The sequence below is a fragment of the Oncorhynchus clarkii genome, chromosome 22 (genome assembly GCF_045791955.1).
Source record: "Oncorhynchus clarkii lewisi isolate Uvic-CL-2024 chromosome 22, UVic_Ocla_1.0, whole genome shotgun sequence".
NCBI lineage: Eukaryota > Metazoa > Chordata > Actinopteri > Salmoniformes > Salmonidae > Oncorhynchus > Oncorhynchus clarkii.
In genome coordinates, this window is record NC_092168.1 from 26,037,599 (window position 1) to 26,055,158 (window position 17,560).

The following is a 17,560-nucleotide window of genomic DNA, read 5'->3' on the forward strand; positions in this document are numbered from 1 at the left end:
GGCTCTTCTTTCTGCTATTGGGGTCACTCAGTTTGTGGAAGGAACTTGGGAGCTGCAGGAAATTTCATTGACGAACAATTGGCACAACAGTTATGAGTTAAGCTAATCCCCGTTAATCCTCCCTTTAGGACTAATGCGCTGGACGGACAACCTCTCGGAACTGGTCTTGTGACTCGCATGACTGAAAGTTTCACCCTTCAGATTTGCCTCCTTCACGCTGAGGTCAATCAGTTAAAACAGGTCAACATTAACAGATTACCAGGATGTGTACTCCGAGCATCCAATGACCAACTGGCAAGTGTCTTCACTGACATTTTCAACCTGTCCCTGACTGAGTCTGTAATAACAACATGTTTCAAGCAGACCACCAAAGACCCTGTGCCCATGAACACTAAGGTAACCTACCAAAATGACTGCAGACCCGTAGCACTCATGTCTGTAGCAATGAAGTGCTTTGAAAGGCTGGTAATGGCTCACATCAACACCATTATCCCAGAAATCCTAGACCCACTCCAATTTGCATACCACCCAAAAGATCCACAGATGATGCAATCAGATGATGCAATCTTTATTGCACTCCACACTGCCCTTTAAGGAACACTTATGTGAGAATGCTATTCATTGACTACAGCTCAGCATTCAACACCATAGTGCCGTCATAGCTCATCGCTAAGGACCCTGGGACTAAACACCTCCCTTTTCAACTGGATCCTGGACCTTCTGACAGGCAGCCTCCAGGTGATAAGGGTAGGTAACAACACATCTGCCAAGTTGATCCTCAACACAGGGGCCCCTCAGGGGTGTGTGCTCAGTCCCCTCCCGTACTCCCTGTTCACCCATGACTGCATGGCCAGGCACCACTCCAACACCATCATTAAGTTTGCAGACGACACAACATTGGTAGGCCTGATCACTGACAACGATGAGACAGCGTATAGGGAGAAGGTCAGAGACATGGCCGTGTGGTGCCAGGGCAACAACCTCTCCCTCAACGTGATCAAGACAAAGGAGATAATTGTGGACTACAGGAAAAGGAGGACAGAGCACGCCCCCATTCTCATCGACGGGGCTGTAGTGGAGCAGGTTGAGAGCTTCAAGTTCCTTGGCATCCACATCACCAACAAACTAACATGATCCAAACACACCAAGACAGTTGTGAAGAGGGCATGACAAAACCTATTCCCCCTCAGGAGACTGAAAAGATTTGGCATGGGTCCTCAGATCCTCAAAAGATTCTACAGCTGCACTGGTTGCATCACTGCCTGGTATGGAAACTGCTCGGCCTCCAATCGCAAGGCACTACAGAGGGTAGTGCGTACGGCCCAGTATATCACCAGGGCCAAGATTCCTGCCAATCCAGGACCTCTATACCAGGCAGTGTCAGAGGAAGGCCCTAAAAATGATCAAAGACTCCAGACACCCTAGTCATAGACTGTTCTCTCAGCTACCGAATGGCAAGCACCAAGTCTAGGTCCAAAAGGCTTCTGAACAGCTTCTATCCCCAAGCCATAAGACTCCTGAACAGTTCATCAAATGGCTACCCAGACTATTTCCATTGCCCCTTTCCCCCACCCCCTCTTTTACGCTGCTGCTACTCTCTGTTTATTATCCATGCATAGTCACTTTACCTCTACCTACATGTACATATTACCTCGACTAACCGGTGCCCCCGCACATTGTCTCTGTACCGGTACCCCCTGTATATAGCCTCGCTACTTTTATTTTACTGCTGCTCTTTAACTATTTTTTAATTTTTTTATTATACATTTTTTTATTTAACTGCATTTTTGGTTAAGGGCTTGTAAGTAAGTATTTCAGTGTAAGTTCTACCTGCACCTATTGTATTCGGCGCACGTGACATACAATTTGATTTGTCCGCTAGAATCTAGCCCTAAGTGTGCATAAATGCTGTCGGGATTTGAACTTGCAACCTTTTGGCCTGGAGTGTATTAATGTTTCAGCAGTTTCTTCAGATGGTTACTTTTATAGCAGCCACATAACAACAGCAGTCTTTGGATTTTATATGGCGGTTGGCAACCAACTTTAAGGTGCATTAACACCACCAACTGGACTTGAGTATGGACCTCAGTTCATCTTTCAATCACCCACATGGGTATACGCTCCTAAACACCAATGAGGAGATGGGAGAGGCGGGACTTGCAGTGCGTCAAGCGTCTCAAATAAAACCACGTTCTATTTTAGTGCCTGGCTACGCAGACGCTTGCGATCAGCGTGGGTGCAATGACTGAATAACATGTATGTGTAAAGGTATTTTGCAAAGCTCGCGCACCCGGTGCTCGAGCACGCGACGGAAGCGGTGTGGTCAGTATGTTAGTAAACTCACTTCAATCATGCAGTACAGTGTACAGTCAAAAAGCAGTTTAGCAGTTACACTGGCGGGTCCCGGTAGCAATAAATTAATTAAACCAAAAGCTTACATTGACTTGGAAGAGTTCCAGTGTTGGATAGCCATAACCAGCTAGCTAACATAGCATCCCTCTCTGTTTGAGCTGGGGTGTTTGATAAGGCTAAGCTAGCAAGCTGCATTCGCTAGCTAAGTAAGTGAAAGTGAAAAAATACATCAAAACATAGCTAGCTCGCTCGCTCTCTCTCACTTTTGCTCTTGCTTCTCCTTCATTTTTTAAGAAATGTATTTGTTCATAACTGTTCAACTATTGTCTTTCTATCCCGTTGAGTCAACGACTCACCACATTTTATGCACTGCAGTGTTAGCTAGTACTAGATTCATTCTCTAACCCTTTGACAACATGTGGACAACATGTCAGTTCATGCTGCAAGAGCTCTGATAAGTTGGAGGACGTCTTCCCGAAAGTTGTCAAAATTACTGTATAGGGGATGAGGGATGGGGATGAGAACCATGACCCTCCTAGGTTTTGTATTCAAGTCAATGTAACCAGAGGTAGATGGAAACTAGCGTTCCTCCGGCTACACCATGATATTCTTCTTGGTATTGACCAAGAAGTTAAGTCCCAATTGTCATCACAGTTCAAGATTTTACAGTCATTTAAATCAGAATACAGTATCATACTGCTAATTTAAAGGAATAACACCTTCATGTTTTTGTATATATTTACTTTATTTTTACTGCAACTTTAGGAAAAGCGCAGAAATGTATTGTTGCCAATAAATATATACTCTATCACCATTATGCCCACAGACCTGGTGGCACAGCTGAAACTTCAGGTAGTTCGCAACCAAGAAGTTGTTAGTTCAAATCCTGGTTGAGTCCCCAGTAAACAGTATACAGCAGCATACTGTCCTTCAGTATTAACACCTTAGTTTAGCTGTAAAAATAGTGTCTAACTCATGGGATCATATGTTGAAATTTTGCCTCCCATTTTGTCATGTGGTTTATTTCACATGAGATCATGTACTAAGATGTTGTCATGTGTAGTTTTGTTATCACATGTTGCTTTATATGTCGTCATGTTTCTTCACGTTGTCACATTAACTTCTCTTTTTGTCTTACATCTTTTAACTCCATCCTTTCATCCCCCCCTTTCACCTCTCATCTAACTCTTATCTTCTCTCCTTCTTTCCTTCACTCCTCTCTTCTGCTCACCTCTCTTCTCTCCCCTATAGGAGAGCAATGCCCCATCTCAAGGTCACACTGCCCGAAGAGCACAACGCCAGCGGAGTCAGTACTTCGAAAGATTCAACTCAGTCTACGGACATTACTGAACACATCAGAAGTTGAATCAATAACAAATCCCTCCCCACCCGTTTTGGTAAAAATCTGAGGGATGGGACTGGAGAAATGTAACCACTCTCAAATTCCTGGACAGAGCTATGGATGCAAGAACTGATTATATAACAATTATAGTTTTTGCCATGTTTTGAGGCACCATGTTTGTTTACATTTAGTTTGTTTGTAAACATTGGAGTAAAACATGCTTATATATCGGGTTCTGACAGGGTAAAACAGCTGAACTAAGTTCATGAGGCATTTATAAGTTATATTCTTCAAGAATCAATGGGTACATATCACAAATGTATAAATTGACAAAGCTACTTCAGATTTTCCTTATAAAGTGAATTCACCTATACCTCATAAAGACCTTACTTCATGTAAATTAATTAGGAATGTGTGTAAACCTACTCTCTCCTCTGGCTATGGAATTACACTCAAATGTACAGTAAGTGTCACGGCCGATGAAAGTGGACCAAGGCGCAGCGTGGTGAGCATTTATTTTCCTTTTTATTTAAAATGTTGCCAACAAAACAACAAACAAAAGCCACAACCATGCCGCTTACAGGGCTTTAGTGCCACAAACAAAGTTAACTACCCCCAAAAAGGGCTACCTAAGTATGATTCCCAATCACAGACAACGATAGACAGCTGTCCCTGATTGAGAACCATACCCAGCCAAAACATAGAAAACAAAACAGAATGCCCACCCCACATCACACCCTGACCTAACCAAATAGAGAAATAAAACGGCTAAGGTCAGGGAGTGACAGTAACAATAAGAGTAAAACAATTAAACTAAAAACATTGTCTTTCTTATTTGGTAATATACTTTCATACATTAAAGGAGCAATATGCAGAAATCACTGCCATTTCCTGGTTTCTAAAATTCTAATAGTTTGCCTAATTTCAGTTTATGTGACAAAACAAGCAGTAATTGTGTAGAGAATCATTGCAATGAAATTGGTAATGACACTGAACTGCAGTCAGGTCAAGACCCCGGTGAGGACAATGAACACGCAGATGAGCTTCCCTGAGACGGTTTCTGATAGTTTGTGCAGAAATTCTTTGATTGTGCAAACCCAGTTTCATCAGCTGTCCAGTTGGCTGCCCTCAGATGTTCCAGCAGGTGAAGGTGCCGGATGTTGAGGTCCTGGGCTGTCATGGTTACACGTGGTCTGCGGTTGTGAGGCCAGTTGGACATACCAATACTGCAAAATTCTCTAAAACGACGTAGGTAGAAAAATGAACATTAAATTATCTGGCAACAGCTTTGGTGTATGTTCCTGCAGTTAGCATGCCAATTGCACACTCCCTCAAAACTTGAGACATTTGTAGCATTGTGTTATGGGACAAAACTGCACATTTTAGAGAGGCCTTTTATTGTCCCCAGCACAAGGTACACCTGTGTAATGATCATGCTATTTAATCAGCTTCTTTAAATGCCACACCTGTCAGGTGGATGGATTATCTTGGTAAAGGAGAAATGCTCACTAATTGGGATGTAAACAAATTTGTGCCAACACTTTACATGTTGTGTCTATATTTTTGTTCAGTATACACCTCACATTTTTATGTGAACTTGGTCAGGTTGCCCAAAAGTTACATATTGCAGCTTTAAAACATTGTCACACTTATTTTTAGATGTGCATGGCAAGAAAGTGTTGCAGACAGTGCCACCCTGTGTTATATTGTGTTGTAGGGTTAATGATGAAATGCAAACAGTCATTCATCTCTCAACACAAGATGTATTCTACCCTTGTCAACAATGGGTATGGTTAATGCATTGGTTTGAAACTTTCTCAAATCACATCAAATTTGATTTGTCACATGCGCCGAATAGAAAAGGTGTAGACGTTACAGTGAAATGATTACTTACAAGTCTTTAACTAACAATGCAGTTTTTATGAAAAATAGCCCAAAAGAAAAAAAAAAAAAGAAAGAAAAGTAGCAAATAAATAAAGAGCAGCAGTAAAATAACAACACCGAGGCTATATACAGGGGGTACAGAGTCAATGTCCTGGGGCACATGTTAGCCGAGGTTATTAAGGTAATATGTACATAGAGTAGGTAGAGTTATTAAAGTGACTATGCATGGATAATAAACAGAGAGTAGCAGCAGCGTAAAATAGGGGGGAAGGAGGTGGTTAATGCAAATAGTCTGGGTAGCCATTTGATTAGATGTTCAGGAGTCTTATGGCTTGAGTGTAGAAGCTGTTTACAAGCCTCTTGGACCTTGACTTGGTGTGCCGGTACCGCTTGCCATGCGGTAGCAGAGAGTATAGTCTATGACTAGGGTGGCTGAAGTCTTTGACCATCTTTAGGGCCTTCCTCTGACACCGCCTGGTATAGAGGTCCTGGATGGCAGAAAGCATGGCCCCAGTGATGTACTGGGCCATACGCACTACCCTTGCAGTCGGAGGCGGAGCACTTGCCATACCAGGCAGTGATGCAACCAGGCAGTGATGCTGTCGATGGTGCAGCTGTAGAATCTTTTGAGGATCTGAGGACTCTTGAGGATCTTTTCAGTCTCTTGAGGGTGAATAGGTTTTGCCGTGCCCTCTTCCCTACTGTCTTGGTGTGCTTGGACCATGTTAGTTTGTTGGTGATGTGGACACCATGGAACTTGAAACTCTCAACCTGCTCCACTATAACCCATTGATGAGAATGGGGGCATGCTCAGTCTTCCTTTTCCTGTAGTCCACAATCATCTCCTTTGTTTTGATCATGTTGAGGGAGAGGTTGTTGCCCTGGCACCACACAGCCAGGTCTCTGATCTCCTCCCTATAGTCTGTCTCGTCGTTGTCGGTGATCAGGCTTACCACTGTTGTGTCATCGGCAAACTTAATGATTGTGTTGGAGTCGTGACTGGCCATGCAGTCATGGGAGAACAGGGAGTACAGGAGGGGACTGAATACGTACCCCTGAGGGGCCCATGTGTTGAGGATCAGCTTGGCGGATGTGTTGTTACCTACCCTTACCACTTGGGGGCGGCCCATCAGGAAGTCCAGGATACAGTTGCAGAGGGAGGTGTTTAGTCCCAGGGTCCTTAACTTAGTGATGAGCTTCGTGATGAAAGGGCGTGGAGTGCAATAGAGATTCCATCATATGTGGATCAGTTGGGGCGGTATGCAAATTGAGTGGGTCTAGGGTTTCTGGGATAATTGTGTTGAGGTGAGCTATAACCAGCCTTTCAAAGCACTTCAAGGGCTACAGACGTGAGTGCTATGGGTCGGTAGTCATTTAGGCAGGTAACATTAGTGTTCTTGAGCACAGGTACTATGGTGGTCTGCTTAAAACATGTTGGTATTACAGACCTGGACAGGGAGAGGTTGAAAATGTCAGTGAAGACACTTGCCAGTTGGTCAGTGCATGCTCTGAGTACACGTCCTGGTAATCCTGCTGCCTTGTGAATGTTGACCTTTTGAAAGGTCTTACTCACATCGGCTACAGAGAGCGTTATCACACAGTCGTCAAGAACAGCTTATGTTCTCATGCATGTTTCAGTGTTACTTGCCTAAAAGCAAGTAAATGGGCAGTTCGCGGCTGTGCTTCCCATTGTAGTCTAGAATAGTTTGCAAGCCCTGCCACATCCGACAAGCTTCGGAGCTGGTGTTTTACGTTTCAATCTTAGTCCTGTTTTGACGCTTTGCCTGTTTGATGGTTCGTCGGAGGGCATAGTGTGATTTCTTATAAGCTCCCGGGTTAGAGTCCCGCTCCTTGAAAGCGGCAGCTCTACCCTTTAGCTCAGTACAGGTGTTGTCTGTTATCCATGGCTTCTGGTTGTGGTATGTACGTACAGACACTGTGGGAATGATGTCATCGATGCACTTATTGATGAAGCAAGTGACTGATGTGGTGTACTCCTCAATGCCATCGGAAGAATCCCGGAACACATTCCAGTCTGTGCTAGCAAAACAGTCCTGCAGCTTAGCATCTGCTTCATCTGACCACTTTTTTATTGACCGAGTCACTGAGACTTCCTGCTTTAGTTTTTGCTTGTACGCAGGAATCAGGAGTATAGAATTATGGTCAGATCGTTTTTTAAATTTTCTTTGTAAAGCCTACCAGCGTTTTTTTTCCTTTACTACTTTCTGTCTCTAGTTCCTGTTTTCTAGCTTTCCTGGTTTTTACCATTCTGCATGCCCTGACCCTGAGCCTGCCTGTCGTTCTGTACCTTGCCATACCACCCTGGATTCCTGACCTCTGCCTGCCCTGACCCGGAGCCTGCCTGCTGTTCTGTACCTTTTGGACTCTGTTCTGGACTACTGACCTCTGCCTGCCCTTGACCTGCCGTTTGCCTGCCCCCGTTTGAGTAATAAACTTTTGTTACTTCGAAACTGTCTGCATCTGGGTCTTCTCCTGAGCCTTGACAAATATAGATGAAAACTCTTTTGGTAGATAGTGTGGTCTACAGCTTATCATGAGATACTCTACCTCAGGCGAGCAAAACCTTGAGACTTCCTTGGATATCGTGCACCAGCTGTTGTTTACAAATATACGTAGACCCTCACCCCTTGTCTTACCAAAGGCTGCTGTTCTATCCTGCCGATACAGTGTGTAACCCACCAGCAGTATGTTATTCATGTCGTCGTTCAGCCTCGACTCGGTGTAACATAAGATATTACAGTTTTTAATGTCCCGTTGGTAGGATATACGTGCTTGTAGTTCGTGCACTTTATTATCCAGCGATTGTAAGTTGGCCGATAGTACTGATGGCAAAGGCAGGTTAGCCACTTGTCGCCAGATCCTCACAAGGCACCCTGATCACCTTCCGCGATATCTCCGTCTTTTTCTCCGGCGATTGACAGGGATGAGGGCCTCGTCGGGTGTCTGGAGTAAATCCCTCTCTACCGACTCATTAAAGAAAAATTATTCGTCCAGTTCACGGTGAGTAATCGCTTTCTGATGTCCAGAAGCTCTTTTCGGTCATAAGAGATGGTAGCAGCAACATTATGTACAAAATAAGTTACAAACAATGCAAAAAAAACTAACAAAATAGCACAGTTGGTTAAGAGCCCATAAAATGGCAGATCCTCCTCTCTAGCTCCATTATCACTCTGGGGTAAATTTCCGCACCCCTGATGAAATCTAATAAGTAGTGATGGGACAACGAGGCTTTCTGAAGGCTTCAGCGCTTTCACCAAATTGTGCTGACAAACGATTATTTACTCAAAGCTTCATTATCTGTTCACAATGCACATGACATCTGCTGGTCAGCAATAAATAGCATCATGTTACTTTTTTTCTCTCTCCACTGTTTTCAGCAAAACTCTGGCGCAGCAGTAAGTCGTTGGCTTTAGAATACCATCCAGGTTTGCGTCTTACTGTGGCGTACAGCAGGTCAGCCACCAGGGGGAGACTCGTCGAGGCCTGGTGACAGACGGAGTATACATCACGAGGCGATGGCTCCATCTGCTGGATGTGCCAGGTCTCGACTGGCTCGCCGCCCAGGACTAGTTGGGGCTGATTGGGGAGTTTGTGAGTAATCAAGGGCTGATTGCTCACCAGCTGTACAAGCCCCATAAAGCTGCCAGAAGGGCAGCACACAGGAGAGGACTGGGGGAAGTAAGGTGACTTCCGTGTAGTTGGAGACTGTGCCCGACAGGATACAGCAAGACCCTGAGCCCAGAAGACGGTATCCCGGAGAGGGTCTCATGGGGGAGACCTATCCTTTTCTTTTGATTTATTATTTAATAAACACCCTTGATACCGAGCTAATCATACTCTGTTCGTGTCTTATCTGTGTAAATGTCTTGACCAAACCCCATGTGTCTGCCACATTACATAATGCTTCCCTTTTTTGCCTTCAAGTTAACTATTTTTCTCAAACTGAATCTATGGCATTATTTAGGATGCTTAAGACAGAAGCTTATACTATACTAAATAAAACAAATTATTTGAATAACAGTACAGAAGGTGTGGTTTCAGGTAAAACTATTTTCTAAATATTGTTCCTTTAATGCTATTCAATCTCATACCCTCACATCCCTGATCCATAGTTCCCTAATCTACCTGCTAACCTACTGGTTAATTGAAACTTTTTGTACAAAATCCTAACTATAGTTGTAAGTTCGGTGTCCAGTAGAGGTCGCATTTTGAAAACAGCTAGGAATCGAAGAACAAGTATGGGTAGCTGCAGCCCAATATGGTGACCGGAGTATAGGCGAGTGGGTGTGTCGGAAGGAGTGGGAGTATGGAAAACGAATCGGCTAATTGGGCAGATTTGTTGCCACTCAAGAACTGTTTGCATGACTGATTGGGCTGCATGACGAGTCAATAAGCCAGCGACCAGTGCACTGGCCTGCCTGCCGATTTGAAGCTACTGAGTATCACGGTCGTGTCTCTGGGGGTAGCTAACGTGGCAATTTTTTTTCTCTCATATGATTTTATTTCAAATAGTATAGCAGCCTACACAATAAATAACTAATATTGATAACTGCCTATATACAGTCTAATACTCAATGGGGAGGGCATTAATGGCAACACTGGGACACAGTGCCCTTCACTCCTGCTTGACAAGCTCTTTTTTTGTTAATCATGAAGTCCCGAAAGGAAACAATAAGACAGAAGAGGTATAACATGTTAAATTTAGTCATGGAAAATCTATAGAAAAATAGTTGTGATAGTCAGATAGTTGTGTTCAACACTCCAGGAGTTGTTTTCATGATGCCTGTCCAGGGTCTTCATTTGATTCTTTAGGTACATGATGTCCTTGAGAGATGGGAAGAATCTCCTGTGGGCATATCGTTGATGCTTAGGACACATTTCCCCTGGTGTCCTGTGGCTGCTGTGTCGGCTTTCCTCTTGCCTTGTTGTGTCATTCACAGTAAACATGAAGGGGTTGTGTATTCTGACTTTTGCAGACATACACTACATGACCAAAAGTATGTGGACACCTGCTCGTCGAACATCTCATTCCAAAATCATGGGCATTAATACGGAGTTGGTCCACCTTTGCTGCTATGACCTGCTTCCATTCAGCCACACAAGCATTACTGAGGTTGGGCACGTTATGTTGGGTGATTATGCCTGGCTCACAGTCAGTGTTCCAATTTATCACAATTATGTTCAATGAGGTTTGAGGTCAGGGCTCTGTGCATTCCAGTCAAGTTCTTCCACACCGATCTCGACAAACCATCTCTGTATGGACCTCGCTTTGTGCACAGGAGCATTGTCATGCGGAAACAGGAAAGGGCCTTCCCCAAACTGTTGCCACAAAGTTGGAATCACTGAATTGTCTAGAAGTGTATGCTGTAGCGTTAAGATTTCCCTTCACTGGAACTAAAAGGCCTAGCCCGAACCATGAAAAACAGCCCCAGACCAATATTCCTCCTCCACCAAACTTTACAGTTGGCACTATGCATTGGGGCAGGTAGCGTTATACTGGCATCCACCAAACCCAGATTTGTCCATCAGACTGTCAGATGGTGAAGTGTGATTCATCACTCCAAAGAATGTGTTTCCGCTGCTGCAGAGTCCAATGGGGGAAAGCTTTACACCAGTCCAGCTGACGCTTGGCATTGCGCATGGTGATCTTAGTTTTTTTTGTGGCTAATGGAAACCCATTTCATAAAGCTCCCGACTAACAATTATTTTGGTGAAGTTGCTTCCAAAGGCCGTTTGGAACTTGGTAGTGAGTGTTGCAACCGAGGACAGACTATTTGAACACGCTTCAGCACTCAGTGGTCCTGATCTGTGAGCTTGTGCGGCCTACCACTTTGAAGCTAAACCGTTGTTGCTCATAGACATTTCCACTTCACAATAACAGCACTTACAGTTGACCGGGGCAGCTCTAGCAGGGCAGAAATTTGACGAACTGACTTGTTGGAAAGGTGGCACCCTATGACAGTGCCACGTTGAAAGTCACTGAGCTCTTGTCCAATTTGGGGTTTGTCGGGCCCCTCAACTGCATTTTTTTAAATGGGGCCCCAAATCACTATGTCCCTTGCAGGTAGGCCTATTGAGAGCGCTCTCTCTGAGGTGAATTACTTCAGACTGCTGAAGTGAAGTACCTCAAATCAGGTGCTCTCAGACTTGTCTATCAACCAAAAGTCCATTGTAATGACGGGTCAGTTTTTTCTCAAACAAGCCTCACAACAAGTGCACTTCTGAGGGGTAGACACACGGGGCAGCTCATACGAAGGATACGAAGGAGGTGGGGGTCATAAAGGGAGTATTTCCAAATGCTCATGTTCTTCTGTGCTGGTTCCACGTCCTGCAGGTAAAATAAGATTATGATTAAATTGATGTGTTTGACCTAATAAATGTGTAAGACAATTATGAAGTTTAGGGTAATAAATAAGACATTTCTTCAGAGGACATATATTTTGCATTGGATTACCACCAAGGATTTAGGAATAACAGGATAGGATAACATTGAAGACAGGGGGAAAGTGATTGGAGGAGGAGGTCAGAGGAGGTCAGAGAACTGGCAGTGTGATGCCATTACAACAACCTCTCCCTCAATGTGAGCAAGACAAAGGTGCTGATCGTGGACTACAGGAAAAGGCGTGCCGAACAGGCCCCCATTAACATCAACGGGGCTGTAGTGGAGCGGGTCGAGAGTTTCAAGTTCCTTGGTGTCCACATCACTAATGAACTATCATGGTCCTAACATACCGAGACAGGAGTGAAGAGAGCACGACAAAACCTTTTCCCCCTCAGGAGACTGAAAAGATTTGGCATGGGTCCCCAGATCCTCAAAAGTTCTACAGCTGCACAATCGAGAGCATCCTGACCGGATGATTTACCGCCTGGTATGGCAACTGCTCTGCATCTGACCTTAAGGAACTACAGAGTGTAGTGCGAACGGCCCAGTACATCACTGGGGCCAAGCTTTCTCCCATCCAGGACCTATATAATAGGCGGTGTCAGAGGAAGGCCCATAAAATTGTCAGAGACTCCAGTCACCCAAGTTATAGACTGTTTTCTTTGCTACCGCACGGCAAGTGGTACCGGAGTGCCAGGTCTAGGACCAAAAGGCTCCTCAACAGCTTCGACCCCCAAGCCTTAAGACTGCTGAACAATTCCTAAACATCTCCACCGGACATTGACACCCCCTCCCCTGTACACTGCTGCTACTCGCTGTTGGTTTGTTAGGCACTTCGCCCCCACCTACATGTACAGATTACCTCAACTCACCTAGCCTGTACCTGCACACTGACTCGGTACCAGTGCCCCCTGTATATAGCCTCGTTGATGTTATTCTTATTGTGTTACTTTTTATTATGACTTTTTATTTTAGCCTACTTGGTAAATATTTTCTTCTTCTTGAACTGCACTGTTGGTTAAGGGCTTGTAAGTAAGCATTTCACGGTAAAGTCTACACTTGTTGTATTCGGCGCATGTGGGGAATAAAGTTTGACTTGATTTGAATGAGGGAGTTTGATTAAGCTGAATCGGTGTGCATCGTGCTATGGCTCATAACGTGAATGGGCGAAAGGGAGGAGCGCCCTGCTCAAATAGAACTTTAATCTACGTCAACAAGGCAGCATGATGCATAGTTCAGGAGCATACAACATGTATTTTCCATAAATAAATGTTAACATTTTCAGACTAGTTTAAGGCAGATAAAGTACATATGCATTTTTATCCAGAGCAAACACTTTGCACATGTTGTAGTCATTACTCCAAGGGCTTGACATATGTCACTTTGTTTTGAGCCGACTTCATCGTGTCACCCAGCTCTCACCCAGGAGGCATCCTGGTTTCAAAACGAATGAAATCACTTTTCACCCAGTGAAATCTCCATCCCCCCGCCCCCCTGGGCACCTGGGCCAGCTTAATTGAATCCCCTCATTGGGACTTAAAATCGGTGCACAGCTGCTGTTCAGATGTATAACTTCTTTTTTTCTGAAAATCTGCAATCAAAATAAACCTATCCCAGCCACCATATTATTTTCTGAAGCCCAATTGATTCTGAATTCGGACATTTAAAATGTATTGTAAAGCTCAGACCTTTTGGTTTAAGGACTGGGGTGTCAACTCAGTTCCTGGAGGGGTGAGTGTCTGTTGGTTTATTAGTTTGGAACTCCTCTCACCTGGTTTTCTAGGTCTTAATTTAACACAAATTCAAAGGAAATAACCCAATAGACACGGGGCTCTCCAGAAATTTTGTTTGCACCCCTGGACAAAGCTGTTTGGCTGATTGTCACAGGGAGTCCCAGCCTGGCTACCCATCAAATTTGCTTTAGTAGGATATTATGCAGTTATACTGTAGATATAATTATGGTAGACTGATAATATGCTGACATAATAAATTACCAGGTAGTAGGGTGGATTTCCCCAGAATGTCACCTTGGGGAACATCACATTAAGGACAAACAACACCTTATCCAGGTTTGCCAGTCTGGGGTGTACACCACCCAAGATGGCTCTAGGTCCGGTGGGCCCTGTCTGGTGTGCCCTAACCATGACCTATGAATGTGGACACAGAGAATGTAGTTGCAGAGCATAAATACAGTCATTACAGGTACCTTCCAGAGGCCTATTAATAATTTGATAACAATTGTAACTCATTCACACTATATAAATAGATACTTGATAAGAATAGGCTATCCAATATCATAGCTTAAGCTAAATTTTTATTGCGTAGTATTTTAAGATAGGCCTATGTTTCTAAGTTCTCTGTTGTGGTCTTCCAGCAGTTTTCCACCGAGATCTTGACTGTTGCTTTTGCCTCCCTCTCCCTTGTCACTACCTTAGTGTGGGCAAGGCACTGCTTTTTCTGAGGAGACAGAGACAGGCAGTTGACACCTGAGGTGGTTGACCTCTTCTTCCAGTGGCATTAATAGATAGTTTGTCCAATATGCAGACTTTAAAGGGGCAATCAGCAGTTGTTATATCCATTTTTGAAGAATATAAGTTATAAATGCCTCATGGCCTTAGTTCAACTGTTGTACCTCAATAGAACCCAAAATATAAGCTTGTTTTACTCCAACGTTTGTAAACAAAGAACATCTCAACAAACACTATATACAGTGCCTTCGGAAAGTATACAGACCCCTTGACTTTTTCCACATTTTGTTACTCTAAGATATATATATTTATAAACCTCAGCAATCTACACACAATATCATATCATCATGACAAAGTGAAAACAGGTTTTTATACATTTTTGCAAATATATTAAATATAAAAAAAATCAGGAATACCTTATTTACATAAGTATTCAGAACCTTTGCTACGAGACTCGAAATTGAGCTCAGGTGCCTCCTGTTTCCATTTATCATCCTTGAGATGTTTCTACAACTTGATTGGAGTGTGGTAAATTAAATTGATTTGACATGATTTGGAAATTTACACCTGTCTATATAAGGTCCCACAGTTGACAGGGCATGTCAGAGCAAAAACCAAGCCATGAGGTCGAAGGAATTGTCAGTAGAGCTCCGAGACAAGATTGTGTCGAGGCACAGATCTGGGGAAGGGTACCAAAAACATTTTGCAGCAATGAAGGTCCCCAAGAACACAGTGGCCTCCATCATTCTTAAATGGAAGAAGTTTTGAACCACCAAGACTCTTCCTAGAGCTAGCCACCCAGCCAAACTGAGTAATCGGGGGAACCCGATGGTCACTTTGACAGAGCTCCAGTTCCTCTGTGGAGATGGGAGAACCTTCCAGAAGGACAACCATCTCTGCAGCACTCCACCAATCAGGCCTGTATGGTAGAGTAGCCAGACGGAAGCCACTCCTCAGTAAAAGGTACATGACAGCCGGCTTGGAGTTTGCCAAAAGGCACCTAAAGACTATCAGAATATGAGAAAAAAGATTCTCTGGTCTGATGAATCCAAGATTGAACTCTTTGGCCTCAATGCCAAGTGTCACGTCTGGAGAAAACCTGGCACCATCCCTACGATGAAGCATGGTGGTTGCAGCAGCGTGCTGTGGGGATGTTTTTCAGTGGCAGGGACTAGGCGACTAGTCAGGATCGAGGGAAAGATGAACAGAGCAAATTACAGAGAGATCCTTGATAAAAACCTGATCCAGAGAGCTCAGGACCTCAGACTGGGGCAAAGGTTCACCTTCCAACAGGACAACGACCCAAAACACACAGTCAAGACAACGCGGGAGTGGCTTCGGGACAAGTCTCTGAATGTCCTTGAGTGGCCCAGCCAGAGCCTGGACTTGAACCCGATCAAACATCTCTGGAGAGACCTGAAAATAGCTGAGAGAGCCTGAGAGGATCTGCAGAGGAGAATGGGAGAAACTCCCCAAATACAGGTGTGCAAAGCTTGTAGCGTCATACCCAAGAAGACTCATGGCTGTAATCGCTGACAAAGGTGCTTCAACAAAGTACAGAGTAAAAGGTCTGAATACTTATGTAAATATGACATTTCTAAAAACCTGTTTTTGATTTGTCATTATAGGGTATTGTGTGTGATTGATGAGGGGGAAAAAACGATTTATTCAATTGTAGAATAAGACTGTAACCTAACAAAATGTGGATAAAGTCACTGGGTCTGAATACATTCCGAAGGCACTATAGCCTCAAAACATGGTTAAAACTATGATGTTGATATCATGGATGGTCAGTCCTTGCATCCATAGCTCTGTCATATGAATTTGAGAGTGGTTACATTTCTCCAGGCCCATCCCACAGCCTTCACCATACCAGGGGTGTGGAGACCGCTTTGTTATTGTTTCTACTGCTGATTGCCATTTAAGACGGTCACACCCTGACCATAGAGAGCTTTTTATTTTCTATGTTGGTTAGGTTGGGGAGTGACTAAGGGTTATCTAGGTGAATATATATATATATCTATGTTGGCCTGGTATGGTTCCCAACCAGAGGCAGCTGTTTATCGTTGTCTCTGATTGGGGATCATATTTAGGCAGCCGTTTCCCCATTGTGCTTTGTGGGATCTTGACTATGTATAGTTGTCTGTGAGCACTATAGCAGCTTCACGTTTAGTTTTGCATTTATTGTTTTCTTTGAGTTTCACTACCTAATAAAAAGGATGGAACCATACCACGCTGCATCTTGGCCCACTCATTACCACGAGCGTGACAAAGACATATCTTGGAATGATGGGAACATAAATGTCAAAGTGGCATTAATATAATAACTGTAATAACTGTACATTTGTATGCATGCCATGCTAGACATGACAATATTTTAGAGTTAGCATTTACTATTAGGTAATTTACCTATTACCTGTCATGATACATGATACTGGTATGCTGTTTTATATGGAAGGACATACATACACTATTGGAATAAAAGTGTAGACATCATGTAATTTTGTTGACATTAGGATCATGCAGACCATTCAGACACCTCAGAGCGGTCGGGTATTGCTGTTTGGCAGTGTCAGCCAGCTGGATTTAGGACTGCCCGGACACCACAGAGCGTGCAAACTGTGTGTGTTGTGCTTATCCCCAAGTTGTAAAAGCAAGCAGAGCAGAAACTGGCTACTCTTTATTTGACTGATGTAGCTGGCAAGGTAAATGCTGTATGATCTAGGGTGTAATCATTTTGCTATGACCGTAGGGTATAATTTGTGGAACCTTCCAACAGGAATCTGTTCCAAAAAGTAGTTATTATTTCCGGCTTGTTGCCACTCGCCAGTGAACTCTATTGTGCCTCAATTAGGCTATCGCTATGCTTAAAAATGAGGTAATGTCAGTACTAATTACTGCTAGATCCAATATTTTATTAGCTAGCTAGGTGGCTTGTACACAATTGTTACCGATGTTACCAGCCTACTCGTACTACAGAAACATACATTGCATATAAAAGTTCTCTCTTTTAATCCTGTTGACCAAATATAGCAGGTCAATTTAATATTCAGTACCAGTCAAAGGTTTGGACACACCTACTCATTCAAGGGTTTTTCTTTATCTTTACTA